This window comes from Heteronotia binoei, chromosome 9 (assembly GCF_032191835.1).
Source record: "Heteronotia binoei isolate CCM8104 ecotype False Entrance Well chromosome 9, APGP_CSIRO_Hbin_v1, whole genome shotgun sequence".
Taxonomy (NCBI): Eukaryota; Metazoa; Chordata; class Lepidosauria; order Squamata; family Gekkonidae; genus Heteronotia; species Heteronotia binoei.
The window spans coordinates 115,750,498-115,775,958 of record NC_083231.1 but is presented as its reverse complement, the minus strand read 5'-3'; positions in this window follow the sequence as shown (position 1 = coordinate 115,775,958).

Genomic DNA, 25,461 nt, shown 5'->3' with positions numbered 1-25,461 from the left:
AGAAGCCATGTTGGATCAGGCCAATGGCCCCTCCAGTCCAACACTCTGTGTCACATAAGAACATAAGAGAAGCCATGTTGGATCAGGCCAATGGCCCATCCAGTCCAACACTCTGTGTCACACAGTGGCCAAAAAACCAGGTGTCATCAGGAGGTCCACCAGCAGGGCCAGAAGCCCTTCTACTGTTGTCCACCAGGCACCAAGAATACAATGCATCACTGTCCCAGACAGAACATAAGGGAAGTCATGTTGGATCTGGCCAGTGGCCATCCAGTCAACACTGTGTCACACAGTGGCCATATTCCAGGGGCCATCAGGAGGTCCACCAGCAGGGCCAGAACTCCAGAAGCCTTCCCATGAGCACCAAGAGCATAAAAGAAGCCACGTTGGATCTGGTCAGTAGTCCATCCAGTCCAACACTCTGTGTCACACTGTGGCCAAAAAAACCAGGTGTCACCACTCACCATAAGTCAGCTGTGACTTGGCAGCATGTCACACACACACACACACACACACACAGTTTGCCACATCCACTGTCATGATTTCAGTAAGTGAATTCTGCAAGATTTTGGGTCCTGAACTATGTGGACCACTGGTCTGGTCCAGCAGGCTCTTCTGATGTTCTTATTGTGTGCTGTGCACCAATGATGTATTCCCTTAGATTTAGCCATGCCGATTTTTTTGTTCTTCCATCAGTAGGAATTGGGCAATCCTTCCTGTCTAGAAAATTTATGTGCTTTTAAAAAAAAGAAGTCTGATACATATTTTTAAAGTGATTTAAAACAAGAAGGAAGAAAGGTCAATTAGGATGAAGTGTTCCCTGGAGAGCAGCCTCTGATGTCAGAGCATTTGGGGGTAGATCGATCCAGGTGGGCAGCCATGTTGGTCCAAAGCAATAGTCGAGCAGCACCTTTAAGACCAACAAAGCTTTATTCGGAATGTAAGCTTCTGTGTGCGAGAAGCTCGCTTCATCAGAAAATGAAGTGGGGTATGGTTAACGGTGCTACATATAGCTTGTGGGTGGGGTTAAGCACACAAAATGGTGTAAGGCGATTTGAGGGAGGGAGGGAGGGAGGGAGGGAGGAAGGAAGGAAGGAAGGAAGGAAGGAAGGAAGGAAGGAAGGAAGGAAGGAAGGAAGGAAGGAAGGAAGGAAGGAAGGAAGGAAGGAAGGAAGGAAGGAAGGAAGGAAGGAAGGAAGGAAAATAGAGGGAGGGAGGAAAATAGAGGGAGGGATGGAGGGAGGGAGGAAAATAGAGGCAGGGGGTGAGGAAGGAAGGAAGGAAGGAAGGAAGGAAGGAAGGAAGGAAGGAAGGAAGGAAGGAAGGAAGGAAGGAAGGAAGGAAGGAAGGAAGGAAGGAAGGAAAATAGAGGGAGGGATGGAGGGAGGGAGGAAAATAGAGGCAGGGAGTGAGGGAGGAAGGAAGGAAGGAAGGAAGGAAGGAAGGAAGGAAGGAAGGAAGGAAGGAAGGAAGGAAGGAAGGAAGGAAGGAAGGAGGGAAGGGAGGGAGGGAGGGAGGGAGGAAGGAAGGAAGGAAGGAAGGAAGGAAGGAAGGAAGGAAGGAAGGAAGGAAGGAAGGAAGGAAGGAAGGAAGGAAGGAAGGAAGGAAGGAAGGGAGGGAGGGAGGGCTCTGCTAGAGCTTTGCTAGAGACATATGGCTACTGAATTTGCATCTGTAACAAAACCGCTATCAGAGGAATGCTACCTAGCAACACGCTTCCCAGAGAGCATTTGAACGAATGAGGTGTTTGTCATTGCTGCGCTCCATCCTTACAGTTATAGGACATTGCTGGGCTGAACTATCTTGGGCACATTCCCTTAATTGGGAATTGAATTCTAAAACACCTTCCTTCGAAGAAATCGTAACTCTTATAATTCTAGAACGTCAAGAACTATGCCCCATTTGCAAATTTCTCTGTCCTCCATGGATGTGTTTCTACATGCTATGTGGGGAGGGAAAGTGACGCCCTAGATGTTCTACAGATGAAGATGTTGATGTTTGTGTTGGTAGGGGGGATGTGGGGCAGCTTGTGAACAATGCCAGCAGTGAGCACTGGGATTTACTGCCGCATGGTCCCACCAGCTAGCTGCCGGAATGACTGTTGCCATGGCTGTCTCCGCAATCTCATTTTGTCCTGACAGCTAGCAACCATAGCAACCAGCAAGGACTCATTTGCATATTAGGCCACCCCCCCGATGACAAGCCAGTCGGAACCGCGTTCCTGCGCATTCCTGCTCAAAAAAAAGTCCTCAGTCCCTTCAGTCATCCAGAGGAGGAGGAGGCAAGTTGGTTTTATACCCTGTCCTTCGCTACCCAAAGGAGTCTCAGAGCAGCTTACAATCAGCTTCCCTTCCTCCCCACAACAGATACCCTGTGAGGTAGGCGGAGCTGAGAGAGCTCTGACAGAAACTGCTCTTGAGCGAACAGCTTTGAGAGAACTGTGGCTTGCCCAAGGTCACCAAGCTGGCTGCATGTGGAGGAGGAGTGAGTGGGGAATCGAACCTGGTTTTCCAGATTAGAGTCTGCTGCTCCCTGTCCAGCTCAGTGCAACAAGCTGGAAGATGGAGTTCTTGAGGCAGGCAATTCTGGAAGAAGAAGAAGAAGAAGAAGAAGAAGAAGAAGAAGAAGAAGAAGAAGAAGAAGAAGAAGACGACAATGACAACAACGATGATGATATTGGATTTATATCCTGCCCTCCACTCCGAATTTCAGAGTCTCAGAGTGGCTCACAAGCTCCTTTATCTTCCACCCCCACAACAGACACCCTGTGAGGTGGGTGGGGCTGAGAGGCTTCTCCCAGCAACTGCCCTTTCCAGGACAACTCCTACGAGAGCTATGGCTGACCCAAGGCTGTTCCAGCAGGTGCAAGTGGAGGAGTGGGGAATGAAAACCGGTTCTCCCAGATAAGAGTCCCCGCTATACATAACCGCTATACCATAACCGCTATACCAAACTGGCTCTTGACTTGAACTCAGGACTTTCTGAGTGATGTGCAGCCCTCAGACTGCTCTGCCACATCAGCTGCCTGATGCTAGGCTAGGAGGACCAAAGGTCTACCTTGAGTAAGGCAGAAGGATCTGGTCAAAGTCATTTAGATAGGTCAGTAGCCAGAGCCACAGTGACCTGATATGTTCTCCTTCTGAAACAACAAGGGCTGCTAGAATGTCTTTCGCTTCTCTGCTCTTGGACTGTGGGTGAGGGAGGAGAGACACTTCAAAGAACCAATCCCCTTGCCCGAAGCATTAAGATCTAAGAACCTCCGGAAGAACATGGTTCCAATTCCCAAGCTAGACGGAGATCAAAAACCGGAGCGTCCCCAGTTCTCCTTTACAATGAAGCTAATCACATTAGCCACTTCACAAGTCATAAATCTTTCATTTCCATTTCTCTTTGATTTCTCCCTCCTTTTCTGGTTTCAGCTGCAATGGGCAGCGGTTTTGCACATGCTCCGTTGCAGGCAGCCCGCTGCAGAGTACCCATTTGGGGCCGGTTTATGCCTTGTGTAATAGCAACATTATCTCCAGAAAGGCAAATGCAATTTTGGGCTGTATCAACAGTAGTGTCCAGATCACGTGATGTGATGGTATCGCTTTACTCTGCTCTGGTAAGACCTCACCTGGCATATTGTGTTCAGTTTTGGGCACCACATTTTAAGAAGGATATAGACAAGCTGGAACAGGTCCAGAGGAGGGTGACAAAGATGGTGAGGGGTCTGGAGGCCAAGTCCTATGAGGAAAGGTTGAAGGAGCTGGGCATGTTTAGCCTGGAGAGGAGGTGGCTGAGAGATGATAGGATCACAATCTTCAAGTACTTGAAGGGCTGTCATCTAGAGGATGGTGTGGAATTGTTTTCTGTGGCTCTAAATGGTATGGCATGGTATTGGTAAGGTAAGTCATTTATTGGGGATCTTGAGGATGCCAGCCTCCAGGTGGTGGACAAATCAAAACAATAGTTTCTGTGACAACCAGCCTCCAAAAAAAAATCTCTCATAAAGTACTTAAGAGCCACTTTGGGGCAGTGGTAAATGTTGCAGCTGCTGGGATGGCCCTGGGGTCAGCCATAGCTCTCACAGAGCTGTCCTTGAAAGGGCTGCTTCTGTGAGAACTCTCTCAGTTCTGCCTACCTCACAGGGTGTCTGTTGTGGGGGAGGAAGATAAAGGAGATGGGAAGCCACTCTGACTCAGATTCGGAGTGAAGGGTGGGGTATACATCCAACCTCCTCCTCCACTTCTTCTTTTCTTCAACACAGCTACTCAATAATACTTAAAATCCTTCCAATATCCAATTTTCTCATAGGATTATAAGTGCTTTTGTAAATATAGGATTATAAGAACTTTTGTATGAGAAAAGTGGATGTTGGAAGGATTATAAGTATTGTTATTGAACCAGTTGTGTTATACCTTTAAGTGGTTTGTGAGGTTTTTTGGGAGGCTGATGATGATGAAGAAGAAGAAGAAGATGTAGAAGAAGAAGATGATGATGATGACGTTGATTATGATATTGGATTTATATTTCACCCTCCACTCAAAATCTCAAAATCTCAGAGCGGCTCACAATCTCCTTTATCTTCCTCCCCCACAACAGACACCCTGTGAGGTGGGTGGGGCTGAGAGAGCTCTCACAGAAACTGCCCTTTCCAGGACAACTCTGCGAGAGTTATGGTTGACCCAAGGCCATTCCAGCAGCTGCAAGTAGAGGAGTGGGGAATCAAACCCGGTCCTCCTAGATAAACATCCGTTCACTTAACCACTACGCCAAACGGGAACATACAGCCCTGTCTGTGGTATGCAAATGGAGACTGGCATGCATAAAGTATGGAGCGGTCCTTTGTTCCAGGAAGACAAATACTAAAACATTGATACAGGACAAAAACGAAGCCAGCAACCATGCGTCAGATAGAAGTGACAGGGGGAAACAGTTGTCCTCAATGTACACAGCATAGCAAGCCTTTTGGTTCCATCCCCTGGGGAGTCACTTATTCCCTGAGACATTATGCATTCTTCCTTGTTTCTCAGCATTTCCCAAAAAAAAAAACCCCAAAACATTCCTCGAAAACATCAGTCTCAACCAATGGGAGGCGGGGTGGGAAAGAACAAGAAAGAAAACTTCGTATCTAACGGCTGCATTAAACATTCTCTGTGCCATCCAGCGATAAAATTCCGACTTCTGCACAGAGGGACAGCATTTGCATTTAATTTCTTTGCTTTTTAACATAAAAGCTTTATTTTAAAAAAAAACGCCTTTTCCATGAATTAATCGTGCCAGCATTTATGTTTCCATTGGCCGCTTTTGGGAGGGGGAGCAGGTCCCTAACGGACGGCGTAGAAACGGCAGAGAGACGCTTTTCTTTATGCTGGAATGGCTACATCTTGGCAGTGAGGGAAGGTGAGGAAAAAAAAATCATGCCAAAGGAGAAAAGAAGGGAATTCTCTGACCATTCCAGCAAAGCTGGAGAATGGCAAGTGATGCCTTTTGGTGGTTTTCGTTGGTGCCACTAATAAGATCGGGATGGCAGGATGTGGAGGTGTTTGGCGATCTTGTCTTTTTGCTTTGCAGAAGAGGCTGTGGCTCATTGGAAACATTTAAAAAAACCAACATAGAGCTGGATGGTACCCCAAGGGTCATCTAGTCCAGCCCACTGCACAATTCATGAAATTCACAGCCAACTCCCCACCCTTATTCTACCAGTAACTCCTGTTCTATGCCCAGAGGAAGGCAAAACAACTCCAGGGTCTCTGGGCCATGTAAGACTTGGCCTACAGAACCCTCAGGATCTTCGTGGCCCTTCTCTGGACACGGTCTAGTTTATCAGCGTCCTTCTTAAACCATGGTGCCCCAAACTGAACACAACAGTACAGTGTCTTGTAGGTTTCGTAGAACCTCAAGGGTGATCTAATCAACTCCCATACATAATATAGACAGCTTCAAGAGGGGATTGGATAAGCATATGGAACAGAGGTCCATCAGCGGCTATTAGCCACAGCGTATTGTTGGAACTCTCTGTCTGGGGCAGAGATGCTCTGTATTCTTGGTGTTTGAGAGAGGCAACAGTGGGAGGGCTTCTAGTGTCCCGGCCCCACTGGTGGACCTCCTGATGACGCCTGGTGTTTTTGGCCCCTGTGTGACACAGGGTGTTGGACTGAATGGACCATTGGCCTGATCCAACATGGCTTCTCTTATGTTGGTCACCGCACCTCAAAAAGGATATTATAGCACTGGAAAAAATCCAGAAAAGGGCAACTAGAATGATTAAAGATTTGGAACACTTTCCCTATGAAGAAAGGTTAAAACGCTTGGGGCTCTTTAGCTTGGAGAAACATCGACTGCGGGGTGACATGATAGATGTTTACAAGATTATGCATGGGATGGAGAAAGTAGAGAAAGAAGTACTGTTCTCTCTTTCTCACAATACAAGAACTCGTGGGCATTCAATGAAATTGCTGAACAGTCGGGTTAGAACGGATAAAAGAAAGTACTTCTTCACCCAAAGGGTGATTAACATGTGGAATTCACTGCCGCAGGAGGTGGTGGCAGCTACAAGCATAGCCAGCTTCAAAAGGGGATTGGATAAAAATATGGAGCTGAGGTCCATCAGTGGCTATTAGCCACAGTATATTACTGGAACTGTCTGGGGCAGTGATGCTCTGTATTCTTGGTGCTTGGGGGGGGCAAAGTGGAAGGGCTTCTAGACCCACTTGTGAAGCTCCTGATAGTACTTGGGGGGTTTCTTTTGCCACTGTGTGACACAAAGGGCGTTTTCGCACTGACCTTCAAGTGGCGCGACCACCCTCTTCACACCGGAGGATCTGCCCGGATTTCGCACAAGAAGCGCCGGCGCACCCAAAAGAGCCGGCTACTTCCGTCGCGAAACCCGCTCAAACGTTTTCCTGCTTCTTGGCGGTTTCCGTTTGAGCGGGTTTCGCGACGGAAGTAGCCGGCTCTTTTGGGTGCGCCGGCGCTTCTTGTGCGAAATCCAGGCAGATCCTCCGGTGTGAAGAGGGTGGTCGCGCTACTTGAAGGTCAGTGCGAAAACGCCCAAAGTGTTGGACTGGATGGGCCATTGGTCTGATCCAGCATGGCTTCTCTGATGTTCTTATGTAATGCAGGAAATTCACAGCTACTTCCAGGGAGTTTTTTGAGGAGAGATGCAAAGGGACACAGTTCGGGCTGGCTTGGTGTCATTGCATGTTATGACATGCAAATGAGTTCCTGCTGGACTTTTTCCTGCAAAAAAGCCCTGTTTGACGCAATGGTGCCATCAGGAGGTATGGCCTAATATGCAAATGAGTTCCTGCTGGGCTTTTTCTGTGAAAAAGCCCTAAGTGAAACGATGGTGCCATCAGGGGGTGTGTCCTAATACACAAATGAGTTCCTGCTGGGCTTTTTCTACAAAAAAAAGCCCTGGCTAACTTCCTCCACACAGTGAACCCCGCTCTATGCACAGAGGAATGCATAAAACCCCCAGGATCCTTGGGCCAATCTGGCCTGGAGGAAATTACCCTCCCATCCTGACCCCAAAGTGGCAATGGGCATTACTGTGGCCGTGTAAGAAAGGGCCATGAGATCCGAGCAATGGCTTGTTCCTTCTTGACCCCATTCTCACAATCTGCCTATGTGCATATCAAGTCACAGAACCAGCATTGCTGTCAAATGGCTATCTAGCCTTTGCTTAAATACCTCTAGAGAGAGAAGAGCATCTGCTTGGCATGCAGGCCGTGAGTTCAATCCCTGGTATCTCCAGTTAAGCAGCTCAGGTATTAGGGTGCTGTGAAAGATCTCTTCCTGGGACCCTGGAGAGCTGCTGCCAGTCTGAGTAGACAATACTGACCTTGACAAACCGAGGATTTGATCTAGTATTACACAATGCCATGTGTGTTTGTGTATGAAGAAGTCCTTTGCTCCTGCTCATTTCTCTTGATGGAAGATTAGCATCAAGGAGGGGCTGTGGCTCCATGGTAGAACATCTGCTTGGCATGCAGAAAGTCCCAGGTTCAGCCTCCATGATCTCCAGTTAAAGAAGAAGATGAAGAAGATATTGGATTTATATCCCGCCCTCCACTCCGAAGAGTCTCAGAGCGGCTCACAATCTCCTTTCCCTTCCTCCCCCACAACAGACACCCTGTGAGGTGGGTGGGGCTGGAGAGGGCTCTCACAGCAGCTGCCCTTTCAAGGACAACCTCTGCCAGAGCTCTGGCTGACCCAAGGCCATGCTAGCAGGTGCAAGTGGAGGAGTGGGGAATCAAACCCGGTTCTCCCAGATAAGAGTCCACACACTTAACCACTACACCAAACTGGCTCTCCAGATGTGACTCTTAAACTGGCTCTTAAAGGATGTGAAAGACCTCTTCCTGGTATCCTGGAGAGCTGCTGCCAGTCTGAGTAGACAATACCGACAGTGATGGACCAGTGGTCAGAAGCAGCATAAGGCAGCTTCAGGTGTCCTTCTTGCAATGGGGAAGGATCTTCCAAAAGAAGAAGAAGAAGAAGAAGAAGAAGAAGAAGAAGAAGAAGAAGAAGAAGAAGAAGAAGAAGAAGAAGAAGAAGAAGAAGAAGAAGAAGAAGAAGAAGAAGAAGAAGAAGAAGACGACGACGACGACGACGACGACGACGATATTGGATTTATATCCTGCCCTTCTATCTGAATCTCAGAGTCTCAGAGTGGCTCACAATCTCCGTTACCATCCTCCCCTACAACAGACACCCTGTGAAGTGGGTGAGGCTGAGAGGGCTCTCACAGCAGCTGCCCTTTCAAGGACAACTCCTACAAGAGCTATGGCTGACCCAGGACCGTTCCAACAGGTGCAAGTGGAGGAGTGGGGAAACAAACCCGGTTCTCCCAGTTAAGAGTCTGCATACCAATACACCAAACTGGCTCTCTATACCAAACTGGGAGGAATGGATTCACCTTTAGGATTTGAAGCTTGCTTCTATGATTCCTCAATGCATGGCAGCTTTAGCAGGTCAAAGCTAAAAGAACAGAACCAGAGAAATGGGAGAATACAGATTGCAGCCTCCTTGAGCTGAATTCTCCAGCAGCAGTCTCTGAACGATGGTGGCAAAGTTACAACAGATTCCGGTCTCGTAGATAAGATATTCAGAAGACAAAGGGGACTCTGAGGCTCCACAGTCTGTTCTACTCAGTGCTCAAGAGGAGTCTGTGTTGCAAATTCCTTTGGAATGCCGCCAAGGGATTCTAAAGCATCATTTCCCCCTCTTTGCACCAGTCAAACCGGCAGTCAAACAAGTCAAAACTGGAAAAGACTTCCTCTGACCAAGAGAATGGAGAAACAGAAGGTGCTGGTTCCATATACGGAAGCTTTATAGAGCCACAGGGCTGTTAAATAGGGTTGCCAATCCCCAGGTGGGGCAGGGGATCCTCCTGCTTCAGGGTAATCAGAAAGTGGGGGAGGCCTGCTGGGCACTTCATTATTCCCTATGGAGACCGATTCCCATAGGGTATAATAGAGAATTGATCCATGGGTATCTGGGGCTTGGGGGGGGCGTGTGCTGTTTTTTGAGGTAGAGGTATCAAATTCTTAACATAGCATCCGATGTCTCTCCTCAAAAGACCCTCCATGTTTCAAAAAGATTGGACCAGGGGGTCCAATTCTATGAGCCCCCAAAGAAGGCACCCCCTATCCGTCATCATTTCCAATGGAGGGAAGGCGTTTAAAAGGTGTGCGGTCCCTTGAAATGTGATGGCCAGAACTCCCTTTGGAGTTCAATGACACTTGTCACAACCTTGCTCCTGGCTCCACCCCCAAAGTCCCCAGATATTTCTTGTATCGGATCTGGCAACCCTACTGTTAAACCTGGACAAAAAGCTCAGAATTTATTTTTAAAGATCTATTTATACCATGCTTTTCTCCTCAATTGGGATCCAAAGCAGTTTACATCCTCCTCCTCTCCTCCCATTTTATCCTTACAATAACCCTGTAAGGTAGGTTAGGCTGAGAAAAAGATTGGCTTAAGGTCACCCAGCAAGCTTCTACAGCAGAATGGGGATTCGAACCTGGGTCTCCTAGATCCTCGTCCGATGTTCTAACCACTATGCCACACTATACCATGCTAGCTAGTGAGTTCCCAGCATTTTGTGGCTGCATCCCACTGCACTGGAAATACAGCAGGATGTGTTTTTGTTTCCAAACACACTCACACACAATCTCTTTTTTTATTTTTAAATGGGGGGGACTGTTTAATAATATAGTTTTCGTGGCCACACTAAGATCAATGTTCTCAAACAGAGTGCAAGAGATTGGCATTTGCAAGTCAAACAAGGTGTGAAGGCATAGGGTTACCAACTCCAGCCTGGGAAATTCCAAGAGATTTGGGGGCAGTTCCTGCTATCAGGGGCATTTGGGGATGGATTTCACTTAGATTCTATGGCAGGAGTGGGGAACCTCCGTCCCGAGGGCCATATACGGCCCTCAAGGTCACTTGATGTGGCCCTCAGGGATTGCTGGACCGAACCAAGTCATGTGACAGTCTCCTTGGGTCCTTGGAGAGCCAGTTTGGTGTAGTGGTTAAGTGTGCAGACTCTTATCTGGAAGAACCGGGTTTGAATCCCCACTCCTCCACTTGCACCTGCTGGGATGGCCTTGGGTCAGCCATAGCTCTGGCAGGGGTTGTCCTTGAAAGGGCAGCTGCTGTGAGAGCCCTCTCCAGCCCCACCCACCTCACAGGGTGTCTGTTGTGGGGGAGGAAGGGAAAGGAGATTGTGAGCCGCTCTGAGACTCTTTGGAGTGGAGGGCAGGATATAAATCCAATATCTTTGTAGTGTATGGCGTTCGCAGAACGCAACCAGTTCATAAGGCCACAGCAGCGAAATAACATCAGTCCACCCCAGCCACGGAGGTAACCGAATAACATCCAGGTGCCTCCGCGCTGGACGCGACTATCCGCCAATCACAGCTTGTGGCGGGAAATACGGCTGGTCTGCATTGGACCGGCCAGCAGGAAGAATAGTCCGGCAACTGTATATATGCGGGACCCGGCCCGCGTGCTCTCGTTCTCCATCTTGTATTGTACCATGGAATAAACTATGTTGCCCTACGCTCGTCTCCAAGTTTGGTACTTTACAGTGGCGACGAAGATGGGATCCTAGCCCATCGGCTACGACGGAGATCTTGGGCAACGAACGACCGGCCACGACCGCCGCCGCCACCATGGCCAACCAGAGCGGAATCACCGGTTACATCGAGCCCTTCGAACCCGCAAATCCAGAGGGCTGGGAGTCCTACTCGGAAACGGTCGAGTTCTACCTCCGGGCCAACAAGATCACCGACGCCGGATCAAAGAGGGACGTTCTCCTGAGCGTCTGCGGGCCAGCCACGTTCGAGATCGCCAAGGGTCTCTCGGCTCCCGCCCGCCTAGCGGAGAAATCCTACGAGGAGATCATCAGGCTCCTCACGGGCCATTTCTTGCCGCAGCCCTCACGGGTGGCTCGCAGATTCCTGTTCCACAAAAGGGACCAGACCGCAGGAGAGTCAGCCGCGGACTACTTGGCGGCCCTCCGCAAACTCGCCGGGAACTGCAACTTCCCCCAGTTGGAGGAAACCCTGGCCGACCGGTTCACGTGGGGCCTCCGCGACGAAAGGCTCCAGCAGAAGCTCTTCGCCAAAGAAGAGCTCACCCTCCAGGGCGCCTTCAGCGAGGCGGTAGCGTGCGAGAGGGCCGCCCGGACGTTTCCCCGGGGCAAGACCGAGACCGCCCACCACGAGGAGTTGGACCCCGAGCACCAGGACGAGGGGGAAGCCTTCCAGACGCGACGCGCCGTAGGACCAGCCGCCCGAGCTCCACAGCGCCCCCGAGCCAACGAACGGCAGAACCAGCGCACTAACGAAAGGGCCAAATGCGCCAGCTGCGGCGACCCCCACAATCGGCGGGACTGCCAGTACCGGACCTGGGACTGCAGGAGCTGCGGAAAGACCGGCCACATCGCGCGAGCTTGCCGAGCCAAGCCCAACCGCCCGCGACCGACCGCACACCACGAGGCCACAGAGTCCCACTCAACAGCCTCCACCTCACTCCAGGTACTGAGTTTGCCCCTGACCACCCCCAACAAGATAACGATGGCGGTCCTCATAGACGGGGCCCCCTGCATCATGGAAGTGGACTCAGGCTCCTCCATCTCCATAATCGCGGAGGAGACCCTGAGAAGGCTACACCCCGGCCAGGGGCTGCAGCTGCGACCGGCAAATTTCATATTGCGGGACTTCCAGCAAAACCCGGTCCAAATAGCGGGGTGGGCACGGGTGCAGGTGGAGCGGGGGTCCTTCCGAGGCCCCCTAGACATCCTGGTGGTCAAGCGGTCCGCTTACCACCCTGCTGGGTCTTGCATGGTTTGGCCCCTTGGGAATCCGAATAGAGGTGGCGCGCACGGCCACAGCAGGAGGGTTCGGGGAGGTGTGCGGAGAGTTCCCCGACGTATTTGATGGGTCCCTGGGTAGTTACAAGGGCCCGGCCATCTCCCTACCGCTCGACCCGACGGTCAGACCGATCCGGCTCAAGGCAAGGAGGGTCCCCTTCGCCTTGAAGCCCAAGATCGAGGCAGAGTTGGACCGCCTAGTAGCCCAAGGGGTCCTGGAGCCGGTCGATTACGCCATGTGGGAGACCCCCATAGTGACTCCGGTCAAACCAAATGGGGACGTGCGGATATTTGCAGATTACAAGTGCACAATTAACAAAGCGCTCCAAGACAACCCATACCCGGTGCCAGTAGTCAGCCACGTCCTGGCAGCCCTGGCGGGGTCAAAGATTTTCGGGAAGCTGGACCTGGCACAAGCCTACCAGCAGCTCCCGGTGGACGCCAAAACGGCTGAGGCACAGATGATAGTTACCCACAGGGGGGCGTTCAGGGTGAACAGGCTACAGTTTGGGGTCAGCGTTGCTCCGGGGATCTTCCAGAGTATAATGGATGCTCTCCTTAAAGGGATCCCCGGAGTCCAGCCGTTTTTCGACGATGTTTTAATCGCCACCCCGGACCTTGAGGAATTCCGCAACCGCCTCCGGGAGGTGCTCCGCCGTTTTCAAGCCGCTGGACTAAAAGTTAAAAGGGAGAAGTGCATGCTGGGGGTGCCACGGGTGGAGTTCCTGGGCTTCGCAGTGGACGCGGAGGGAATCCACCCGACCGAGGAAAAGACCAGGGCCATTGTTCAAGCCCCAGCCCCCACGTGTAAAGCGGAGCTACAGAGCTTCTTGGGGGTCCTCAATTTCTACCACACGTTCATACCCCACAAGGCGGCCCTTGCCGAACCCCTACACCGATTACTGGACAAAAAAGCTCCATGGGTGTGGGGGAAGAAGCAAGCCGCCGCCTTCCAGGCAGTTAAGGACGTTCTGGTCTCCAACGCGGTGCTGCACCACTTCGACGAGCGCCTTCCGGTCATCTTGGCATGCGATGCGTCGCCGTACGGGGTGGGCGCTGTCCTGGGGCACCAGTTACCGGATGGCCGGGAGGTTCCGGTCGCATACTACTCACGCACCCTGACTTCGGCGGAACGGAACTACACACAAATCGACAAGGAGGCCCTGGCCATAGTAGCGGGGGTCCATAAATTCAACGATTATTTGTATGGGCACCGGTTCACAATAGCGACGGACCATAAGCCGCTTTTGGGTCTGTTGGCCCCAGACCGCCAAACTCCCCAAATCCTGTCCCAGAGGGTGTTGAGGTGGAACCAATTCCTCAACTCGTACACCTACGCTCTGGTACACAGGGCGGGCAAGGCAATGGGTCACGCGGACGCACTCAGCCGGTTGCCACTCCCAGACACGGGCCCCGATCCAGCCCCAGCACACCAGGTCATGTCGATCGAGTCACTCCCGGATCAGCCCCTCCACGCGGCGGAGGTGGCCAAGGCCACCGGAAAAAACAAAACCCTAGCACAGGTGCTCGACTGGGTGGTGAGGGGGTGGCCAGAGGGGGACATGGGGGAAGAGTTCAAACCCTACAAAATGCGTAGGGAGGAACTTGCAGCCCACAAAGGGTGCCTACTATGGGGGAGCAGGGTGGTGGTCCCCCCCCCTTTACAGAAACGGGTCTTGGAATCACTTCACGAGACACACCCAGGCATAGTGAGAATGAAGGGCCGGGCCAGGAGCTACGTATGGTGGCCGGGGATGGACGGGGAGATAGAGAACTGGGTCCGGAGATGCAGCACATGCCAGGAGTCGCGGCCGGACCCACCCAGAGCCCCAGCTACACGGTGGGAGACCACAAGGAAACCGTGGTCCCGGCTCCACATTGACTTTGCCGGGCCGTTCCAGGGGCAGACCTTCCTAATCATTGTAGATGCCTACACAAAATGGTTAGAGGTCATCCCCGTAGGGTCTACCTCGTCAGCAGCAGCCATTAGAGCATTACGCAGGGTCCTGTGCACCCACGGTATCCCGGACACCATAGTCTCGGACAACGGGGCAGCGTTCACTTCGGGGGAATTCCAGGCGTTCCTCCAGAGGTACCTCATTAGACACATCCGGTCAGCCCCCTTCCACCCGGCCACCAACGGCCAGGCCGAGCGGATGGTCCGGACAACAAAAGAGGCCCTGGGCAGAATAGTGAAAGGCGATTGGGACCACCGGCTAGCCGCGTTCCTCTTCGACAACCGGGTCATTCCAAACCCAGTCACCGGGGACAGCCCAGCCGAGCTCCTCATGGGATGCAAGCTCACCACAAGGCTAGACCGGCTACACCCCGACAGAGCCTCCGACGTGCGAGGGTCCCCGGAGGTCAGAGACGCGGCTAGGGGGTTCTTCGCGGGGGACCCAGTGTTCGCCCGCAACTACGCTTCAGGCCCAGAGTGGGTAGCCGGGCGGGTACTATGGGTCGTGGGTTCCTGCCACTACGAGGTATCCACCGAGGGGGGCCAGATCCTACACCGGCACATCGACCAGTTGCGCCGCCGGACTCTCCCAGAGGTACCCACGGAAAGGGGGCAGGGTCCGAGGGGCATCCAACGACTCCTGCACCGGCACCAAGGCCACACCCACTGGCAGAGGCGGACCAACCCTCGGACCCAGACCCACAGCCCACCAACGCTCAAGCCCCCGGGGAAACCCCGGATGCGGAAGTAGCCCCGGCACCACAAGCAACTCCAAAGCGTTCAATACGGGAGCGTCGACCTCCCGCCTACCTCCAGGACTATGTCACTAACTAAGGGGGGAGGAGTGTAGTCCGGCAACTGTATATATGCGGGACCCGGCCCGCGTGCTCTCGTTCTCCATCTTGTATTGTACCATGGAATAAACTATGTTGCCCTACGCTCATCTCCAAGTCTGGTACTTTACAATCTTCATCTACCTCACAGGGTGTCTGTTGTGGGGGAGGAAGGGAAAGGAGATTGTGAGCCACTCTGAGACTCTTTGGAGTGGAGGGCGGGATATAAATCCAATATCTTCTTATCTTCTTCTTCTGGCTGGTCAGCTAGAATTGCTGCAGGGCCTGGAAAAGTTACTGTCACAGTTCAGTTTGCACTTGATTATCCCAGATGGTTTGGCCTAATATGCTAATGAGTGTGTGACCTAATATGCTAATATTAGGGGATGTGGTCTAATATGCTACTCCTGCTGGGTTTTTTCTACAAAAAAGCCCTGGACCTATGCATTTGCCTAGGGTGGTGGGCTGTGTGTGTGTGTGTTTGTGTGCCAGATTAGGCTCTCCTCACATGACTTCAAATAGAAAAACAATTATTTGCGTTAATTTTGCTGGCCTGAATCATTCTTCCTCAGCGAAGCACTGTTTTTTAAGTTGATAATTTTTTATGGCCTGCGAATGATGTTATAAATATCCACATGGCCCTTGGCAGAAAAAAGGTTCCCCATCCCTGTTCTATGGTCTGCCATAGAATCTGCCCTTTGAAGCCATTTTCTCCAGGGGAACTGATCTTGGGAGGACACTTGTAATTCCAGGATCAAGGGTGGAATTCTAGAAGAGATCCTTTGCATAATAGGCCACACACCCCTGATGTAGCCAATCCTCCTGCAGCTTACAAAAAAATAAAACCCTTGCAAGATCTTGGAGGATTGGCTACATCAGGGGTGTGTAGCCTAATACACAAAGGAGCTCCTGGTAGAATTCCACCCCTGTCCAGGATATTTCCGGGTGGAGATAGGCAACTCTACTGGGGGTCATAGAATAATAAGTTAGAAGGTACCTCCAGGGTCATCTAGTCCAACCCTCTGCACATTGCAGGAAACTCACAAATACCTCCCCCTAAATTCACAGGACCTTCATTGCTGTCAGATGGCCATCCAGCCTCTGTTGAAAAACCTCCAAGGAAGGAGAGCCCACCACCTCCTGAGGAAGCCTGTTCCACTGAGGAATTGCTGTAATAGTCAGGAAGCTCTTCCTACTGTTGAGCTGGAAACTCTTTGATTTAATTTCAACCCATTGGTTCTGGTTTTACTTTCTGGGGCCACAGAAAACAATTCCACACCATCCTCTATATGATAGCCCTTCAAGTACTTGAAGATAGTGATCCTATCACCTCTCAGCCACCTCCTCTCCAGGCTAAACATGCCCAGCTCCTTCCACCTTTCTTCATAGGACTTTATAGACCCCGCACCATCTTCGTCGCCTTCCTCTGGACCCGTTCTAGCTTGTCTATAGCCTTCTTAAAATGTGATGCCCAAAACTGAACACAATACTCCAGATGAGGTCTTGCCAGAGCAGAGTAAAGTGATACCATCACTTCACGTGATCTGTGCTTCTGTTAATACAGCCCAAAATTGCATTTGCCTTTTTAGCCACTCCAGCACACTATTGACTCATTTCCAGCATATGGTCAACCAAGAGTAAAGAAAGATGCTATTGTTTCAAAGTTCTTTCTTTCTTTGGCTATTCCATCTTGAATCTATCCAAATTTTACAAAGCTTGGAGAGAATCTTCACACACACACAAACACACACAAAACACTTTCCCCTGCCCTCAAAGAGAACTAAAGTGATACCCCCGCTGAGTAATTCCTGAATAAAATATTATCCTTGGCGTAGAAATTTTTTCCAAAAACAGCTGCTTCTGACATACAGAAAGATTCTCAGCTTTGAGCCCTACAGGGTAGATCACGGTTTCATTCTAACCATTTATCCTGAGGGCAATTCTTAACTGCAGCTTGCCACAGCGATTACTCTGGGAGCTCTTAAAACACAGTCTAGAGAGTGGTGCATTTTTCCACTGGTCTTGGAGTCTGCAATGAAAATCCTTTTATTTTCTAAAGCTCTGGTGAGGGAGAGCCCTCACTATATTTCCATGGCAAGCTGAAAATAGACCCGCTGTTTTTCTGCTTTCTTTCCACTTCTCTCTGTCCTCCCTCCCCCATCTATTTCCTTCCTTCCTTCCTTCCCTCCCTCCCTTTCTTCCTCCCTTCCTCCCTCCCCATCTTCCTCCCTCCCTCCTCCCTCCCTTCCTTCCTCCTTCCCTCCCTTCCCTCCTTCCCTCCCTTCCTCCCTCCTTCCTTCCCTCCTTCCCTCCCTCCCTTCCTTCCTTCCTTCCTTCCTTCCTTCCTTCCTTCCTTCCTTCCCTCCCTCCCTTCCTTCCTCCCTCCCTCCTTCCTTCCTTCCTTCCTTCCTTCCTTCCTTCCTTCCCTCCTTCCCTCCCTCCCTCCTTCCTTCCTTCCTTCCTTCCTTCCTTCCTTCCTTCCCTCCCTCCCTCCCTCCCTCCCTCCTTCCTTCCTTCCTTCCTTCCTTCCTTCCTTCCTTCCCTCCCTCCCTCCCTCCCTTCCTTCCTTCCTTCCTTCCTTCCTTCCTTCCTTCCTTCCTTCCTTCCTTCCTTCCTTCCTTCCTTCCTTCCTTCCTTCCTTCCTTCCCTCCCTCCCTCCCTCCCTCCCTTCCTCAAAGAACTGATGTTTATTCTATGTGGCTCTTATGTTAAGCAAGTTTGGCCACCCCTGATCTAGTCCAACCCCCTGCTTCATGCAGGATCGGCCTAAAGCATCTCCGACATTTAATCATCCAGCCACGCTTCGAAGACAGCCAACGAAGGGCAGCTCATCACCTTCCTAGGCAGCTGGTTCCACCTCTGAACTACTCTGACTGTAAAAAAAAATTGTTCCTAATATCCAGCCCTAATATCCAAATTTCTGCTTGCAATTTGAGCCCCTCGCGTCGGCTCCTGTCCTCAGCTACCAAGTGGAGCAGCTCCTTGCCCTCCTCTAAACGACAGCCTTTCAAATATTTCACGAGAGCAATCGTATTCCTTGGAGATCTCCCATCCAAATACTAGCCGTGGACAACCCTGCTCAGCTTCTGAGTTTGGGCTATCCAGAAGAGGGTACAGGACCCTTGAAGTATTTTGCGTTGAGGCTGGCCAGTTGGTGAGAAGGCTGGGGGCGGGAACATCACTTCCTGGGAGAAACCGGAAGTGAGGTGGGCGGCTCTAGGAATTGCCAGAAACCAATGAGTTTTACCACTTCTGAGGTTTCCCTGGATGTGAAATCATCATCATACCAATGCTGCTGCTGTTTTTTTTTTAACAACAAAAAAAAAGATTCCTGTGCAACAGGAATTCAGAGGAAGGATTCCCCACCCAGCTGAGGGCTTGATAGCCCTAGTTTTAAGTCCTGTTCTTAAGTATATTTTTGTTTTCCCTCTTACTCTCACTTTCCTCTTGATCCTCACTGAATAGCCTGATTATCTGTTGAGCTTATTTTTCACTCTCTCTGTCTCAGACTCGGAGGTTTCCAGCTGGGCAGCCATTCCAACTGTGATTTGCAAAACGTTAGCGCAAACATGGAGAAGGTGGGGGAAGGATAATGTGGACAAGGCGCTGCTGTGCTGAAATGTTGCCGGCGTTTTTAGTAGCCAAGAAGGGAGCTTCCAGGAGACCAAAATGTTCTCCAACAGATTTTCCTGCCCAAATGGCTTTCAATCACTTTTGCGCTTCTTTGGCACCCCTTTAAGCAGCAGCTTCTGTGCCATTTTTCTTTCTAAAACGTAGCCCTTCTTCGTTATTTACACGATCCAGCCAATCAGGGGTCTTGTTGTCTACACAACACAAACAATCAGCGGTCTTGTTGTCTACCCAACCCAACCAATCAGGGGTCTTGCTGTCTACATGATCCAGCCAATCGAGGTCTTGTTGTCTATACAATCCAACCAATCAGGGGTCCTGTAGTCAGCTCGATGTCACCGCACTGGCAAACTGCTTCGGTTATTGAAGACATCACTAAATCAGAGTAGTGATAACCAGTCCTCTTGCCCTCATCAGAACAGGGGAGAATTTTACTCTGCTTTGGCAGATTTCCTGATAGATGTTTTTCATTGGAAGTGACTTTTTTCAAGATTTATGCCCCCCTCCAGTATGACTCAGCTCTGGGGCAACGAGAGCTGCTATCCATTAACAGGGAAACTGCTCTAAGGTCAATAATGTGAGAATAATGTATCTTATGGCTATATTTCCATCTGTGCAATCTGAAGATGATGATGAGGAGGAGGAATGGGATTTATACCCCGCCCTTCATGACCCGAGGGAGTCTCACAGCAGCTTGCAATCTCCCCTGTGAGGTAGGTTGGGCTGAGAGAGCGCTGAGAGAACTGCTCTTGAGCAGAACAGCTCTGGGAAAAGTTATGACTGACCCAAGGTCACTCCAGCAGCTCCATATGGAGGAGTGGGGAATCAAACCTGGTTGTCCCAGATGAGAGTCCCTGCACAAACCACTACACCGAACTGGCTCTTTTGGTGTTCCCTAAGAAGAGATATCTCAGTTTGCAAGAATGCAGGCTGGATCCTTTGCCATCTCCTGCCTGAAAATCTCTGCTTGCTTAGAGGAAGACAGCCTCTGTCAAAGGGGGCTGAAATTAACAAATTAGCAATCCATTTCTTTTAGTTTCTTTCAAAATTATTTTTCCCATCAGTTTAAAAGTTTTATTAAGTTTTATATAGGGGAACAGGGAAGGGAAAGGTTGGGGGGAAAGGGGGCAAAAGGGTTTGGAGGGAGAGAGCAAATATTTCTTTCATTTACATATTCCATTCTTTTTCAAAAAAAATTGTTTTCTGTTATTACAGCCTAAGTAACCTTATAAATTATACTTTCCATTCATCTCTTATATCATTCCCACATTTTGCAAATCAATCTTTGACATTTATTTACACAATTCTTCTTAAGATTTTTGAACTAATCAATAGTTGTGATGGTATCGCTTTACTCTGCTCTGGTAAGACTTCAGCTGGAGTATTGTGTTCAGTTTTGGGCACCACATTTTAAGAAGGGTATAGACAAGCTGGAATGGGTCCAGAGGAGGGCGACGAAGGTGGTGAGGGGTCTGGAGACCAAATCCTATGAGGAAAGATTGAAGGAGCTGGGCATGTTTAGCCTGGAGAGGAGGCGGCTGAGAGGTGATATGATCACCATCTTCAAGTATTTGAAGGGCTGTGATATAGAGGATGGTGTGGAATTATTTTCTGTGGCCCCGGAAGGTAGGACCAGAACCAATGGGTTGAAATTAAATCAAAAGAGTTTCCGACTCAACATCAGGAAGAACTTCCTGACGGTTAGAGTAATTCCTCAGTGGAACAGGCATCCTCAGGAGGTGGTGGGCTCTCCTTCCTTGGAGGTTTTGAAACAGAGGCTAGATGGCCACCTGACAGCAATGAAGATCCTGTGAATTTAGGGGGGAGGTGTTTGTGAGTTTCCTGCATTGTGCAGGGGGTTGGACTAGATGACGCTGGAGTTCCCTTCCAACTCTATGATTCTAGAGTTTGGTGTAGTGGTTAAGTGTCCGGACTCTTATCTGGGAGAACTGGGTTTGATTCCCCACTCCTCCACTTGCACCTGCTGAAATGGCCTTGGGTCAGCCATAGCTCTAGCAGAGGTTGTCCTTGAAAGGGCAGCTGCTGTGAGAGCCCTCTCCAGCCCCACCCACCTCACAGGGTGTCTGTTGTGGGGGAGGAAGGTAAAGGAGATTGTGAGCCGCTCTGAGACTCTTCGGAGTGGAGGGCGGGATATAAATCCAATATCTTCTTCTTCTTCTTCTTCTTCTTCTTCTTCTTCTAATACCATGTATAATATTACTCCTTTATGTTCTATCCTTATATACAATCACATTGCAACATAGTTACATTATCTTCTATACCCACTTTTCTATTTTGCATCCAACCAATCATATAATAGCTGCCAGGTCATCTTATTGTTCTTTTGGCATTCCCTAAGAAGTGATCTCTCGGTTTGCAGACTGGATCCTTTGCCATCTCCTGTTGGAGAATCTCAGCTAGCTTAGAGGAAGACAACCTCTGTCAAAGGGGACTGAAATTTGTTGTTGTTCAGTTGCACAGTCGAGTCCGACTCTTTGCGACCCCATGGACAAAGTCATGCCAGGCCCTCCTGTCTTCCACCACCCTCCGAAGTCTGCTCAGATTCATGGTTGTTATGTTAGTAACACTGTCCAGCCATCTCATCTTTTGCCGTCCCCTTCTTCTTTTGTCTTCTGTCTTTCCTATCATCAGGATCTTCTCCAGGGAGTGTTCCCTTCTCATTTGGTGGCCAAAGTATTTGAGCTTCAGCTTCAGCATCTGACCTTCCAGTGAACAGTCTGAGTTGATTTCCCTTAGGACTGACTGATTTGATCTTCTTGCAGTCCAAGGGACTCTCAAGAGTCTTCTCCAGCACCACAGCTCAAAAGCATCTATTCTTCTGCACTCGGCCTTCTTTATGGTCCAGCTCTCACAGCCATACATTACTACTGGGAATACCATCGCTTTGACTATACGGACTTTAATTGGCAGGGTGATGTCTCTACTTTTTATTATACTGCCCAGGTTCGCCATAGCTGTCCTCCCAAGGAGCAAACGTCTTTTAATTTCATGGCTACAGTCACCATCTGCAGTGATCCTGGATCCCAGAAATGTGAAGTCTGTCACTACTTCCATGTCTTCCCCTTCTATTTGCCAAGGTGTGATGGGGCCAGATGCCATGATCTTAGTTTTTTTGATGTTGAGTTTCAAGCCTACTTTTGTGCTCTCCCCTTTCACCCTCAACAAGAGGTTCTTTAGGACCTCCTCACTTTCTGCCATTAGAGTGGTGTCATCTGCATATCTGACGTTGTTGATGTTTTCCCCGGCAATCTTAATTCCGGTTTGTACTTCATCCAGGCCAGCATTCCACATGATGTACTCTGCATATAATTTAAATAAGCAGGGTGACAATATACATCCTTGTTGAATTCCTTTTCCTATTCTAAACCAATCAGTCGTTCCATATCCCATTCTGACAGTTGCTTCTTGACCCTTATACAGGTTTCTCAGGAGACATGTGAGGTGGTCTGGTACACCCATCTCTTTAAGGACTTGCCACAGTTTGTTGTGATCCACACAATCAAAGGCTTTAGCGTAGTCAATGAAACAGAAATAGACTTTTTTCTGATATCCCCGTGCTTTCTCCATAATCCAGTAAATGTTGGCAATTTGATCTCTAGTTCTTCTACCTCTCCGAAACCCAGCTTGAACTTCTGGTAGTTCCTGATCTACATACTGCTGAAGCCTAGCTTGTAGGATCTTTAACATGACCTTGCTGGCATGTGAAATGAATGCAATTGTGCAATAGTTTGAACATTCCTTGGCATTACCCTTCTTTGGGATTGGAATATAAACTAACCTTTTCCAATCCTGTGGCCACTGTTGTGTTTTCCAAATTTGTTAACATAATGTGTGCATCATTTTAACAGCATCATCTTTTAGGACTTTGAATAGCTCAACTGGGATACCATCATCTCCGCTTGCTTTGTTGTTAGTAATGCTTTCTAAAGCGCGTTTGACTTCACTCTCCAGGATGTCTGGCTCAAGACTGTCATTGATTTCACTGTCATGGTTGTCCGGGACATTGAGATCCTTCTTGTATAGTCTGTGTATTCTTGCCACCTCTTCCTGATCTCTTCTGCTTCTGTTAGGTCCTTACCATTTTTGTCCTTTATCATGGCCATCTTTGCATGAAATGTTCCCTTGATTTCTCCAATTTTCTTGAAGGATCTCTTGTCCTTCCCATTCTATTATTTTCTTCTGTTGCTTTACATTGTTCCTTCAGGAAGGCCTCCTTATCTCTCCTTGATGTTCTCTAGAAATTTGCATTCAGTTGGGTGAATCTTTCCTTTTCACCTTTGCCTTTTGCTTTCCTTCTTTCCTCAGCTATTTGTAAAGCCTCATCAGACAGCCACTTTGCTTTCTTGCATTTCTTTTTCTTTGGGATGGTGCTGAATGCTGCCTTCTGTACAATGTCATGAACCTCCATCCATAGTTCTTCAGGCACTTTGTCTATCAACTTTAGTTCCTTAAACCTATCCTTCACCTCCACTGTATATTCATAAGGGATGTGATCAAGGTCAAACCTGAATGGCCTAATGGCTTCCCCATTTTTCTTCAGTTTAAGCCTGAATTTTGCAATGAGTAGCTCTTGATCTGAGCCGCAGTCAGCTCCAGGTCTTGTTTTTGCTGACTGTAAGGAGCTTCTCCATCTTTGACTGCAGAGTATATAATCAATCTGATTTCTGTGTTGCCCATCAGGTGATGTCCACGTGTAGAGTTGCCTTTTAGGTTGTTGGGAGAGGGCATTCGCTATGACCAGTTTGTTCTCTTGACAAAACTCTATTAGCGTTTGCCCGGCTTCATTTTGTTCTCTAAGGCCAAACGCGTCAGTTGTTCCGGTCACCTTTTGACTTCCTACTTTGGTATTCCAGTCCCCTATAATGAGGAGGACATCTTTTTTTGGTGTTAATTCTAGAAGATGTTGTAGATCTTCATAGAACTGGTCCACTTCAGCCTCTTCTGCATCAGTGGTTGGGGCATAGTCTTGTATTACTGTGATATTGAATGGTTTGCCTTGGATACGGACCGAGATCATTCTGTCATTTTTGAGACTGTATCCCATTACTGCCTTCCTCACTGACTCTTGCCACACCATTTCTTCTACGGGACTCTTGCCCACAATAATAGATGTAGCCATCCTCTGAGTTAAATTCACCCATTCCCATCCATTTTAGTTCTCTGATTTCCAAGATGTCGATGTTCAGTCTTGCCATCTCTTGTTTGACCACATCTAGCTTACCTTGATTCATAGATCTTACATTCCACGCTCTGATGCAATATTGTTCTTTGCAGCATTGGACTGTTCTTTCACCGTCAGACACATCCACAGCTGAACGTCCTTTCGGCTTTGGCCCAGCCGTTTCACTCTTTCTGTGGTTACTTGAATGCTCTTCCCCAGTAGCATATTGGGCACCTTCTGACCTGAGGGGCTCATCTTCCAGCGCCATACCTTTTAGCCTTTTGTTTCTGTTCATGGGGTTTTCTTGGCAAGCATACTAGAGTGGTTTGCCGTTTCCTTCTCCAGTGGATTACTTTTTGTCTGGGTTCTCAGCGGTGACCTGTCCATCTTGGGTGGCCCTGCATGGCATAGCCCACAGCCTCATTGAACCGCGCAAGCCCTCTCGCCACGACAAGGCAGCAATCCATGAGGGGGGCGGGGGCTGAAATCAGCAAACAATTAACAATCTTTTTTTTTTTCTTTCCGTTCCTTTCAAAATTAGTCGAGCACAATTATCTGCCACTGGAGGAACTATCTTTAATGGGGTTTTCTGTTTTGTTTTCCTTTTGGAGGTAGGAGACGTCGTCTGTCTGGAGAACAGGAAGGCTTTAATTGAACAGAGCCCAATCTCGAAATAAATCTAATGGCGGGATGCAATTATAAAGCCAACATCGATTGTTGCGCATAAAACGCCTCCTCCACAACCCGGTGCGGTTTCTAGCATCTCGCCTTTCCGTTTGCAGGCAAAACAAAGGTAATCATACGCTTGAGGTGGATGACCCCTGCTTCATAGTAGCTAAGCAGGACTTGGCCGTTGCCACAGGGTGGAAAGGTGAGACTATAAAAGCTGACAATTAGGTGTCAAAAGAAGCAGAGAGTGCCAGAATCTACGTGGTGTTTAACACACCCCTGATGTAGCCAATCCTCCAATAGCTTAGAGGGCTTTTAGTACAGGGCCTACTGTAAGCTCCAGGGGGATTGGCTAGATCAGGGGGTGTGGCCTAATATGCAGAGGAGCTCCTGCTAGAAAAAGAGCCCTATGTCTCTCTCTATCTCGGCTTGACTTCGCGAACGAAGATTTAAGAAAGGTGCAGTAGTCCACGTCTGCTGCAGGCTCGCTGGTGGCTGACAGGCAGGTCCAGCCACATTGGCTGCAGGGAAAAGTCTGATTTGGGGTGGGTGCTGTAGCAGTACGATTCTTATTTTTCGACCGCAAGTAAGGATGCCCGTTGACCGCGGCTAGCCAACTGGGGGGGGGAGGAGACGAGCTTTATTTAGGCCACCTTTTCTAGGCCCCTCTCCATACGGAGCAAGCAGTGCTGTCCCTAAATAAGGCTGCTTGGTCATTCAGGGTGCTGCCGAAAAATGCTTTCGTCTCCGGGTCAGCATCAGGCAACCAATACCCTGAACCGCCTACCTGCAGGATCGGGACTGCGGCTTCCAGTGGCATCTT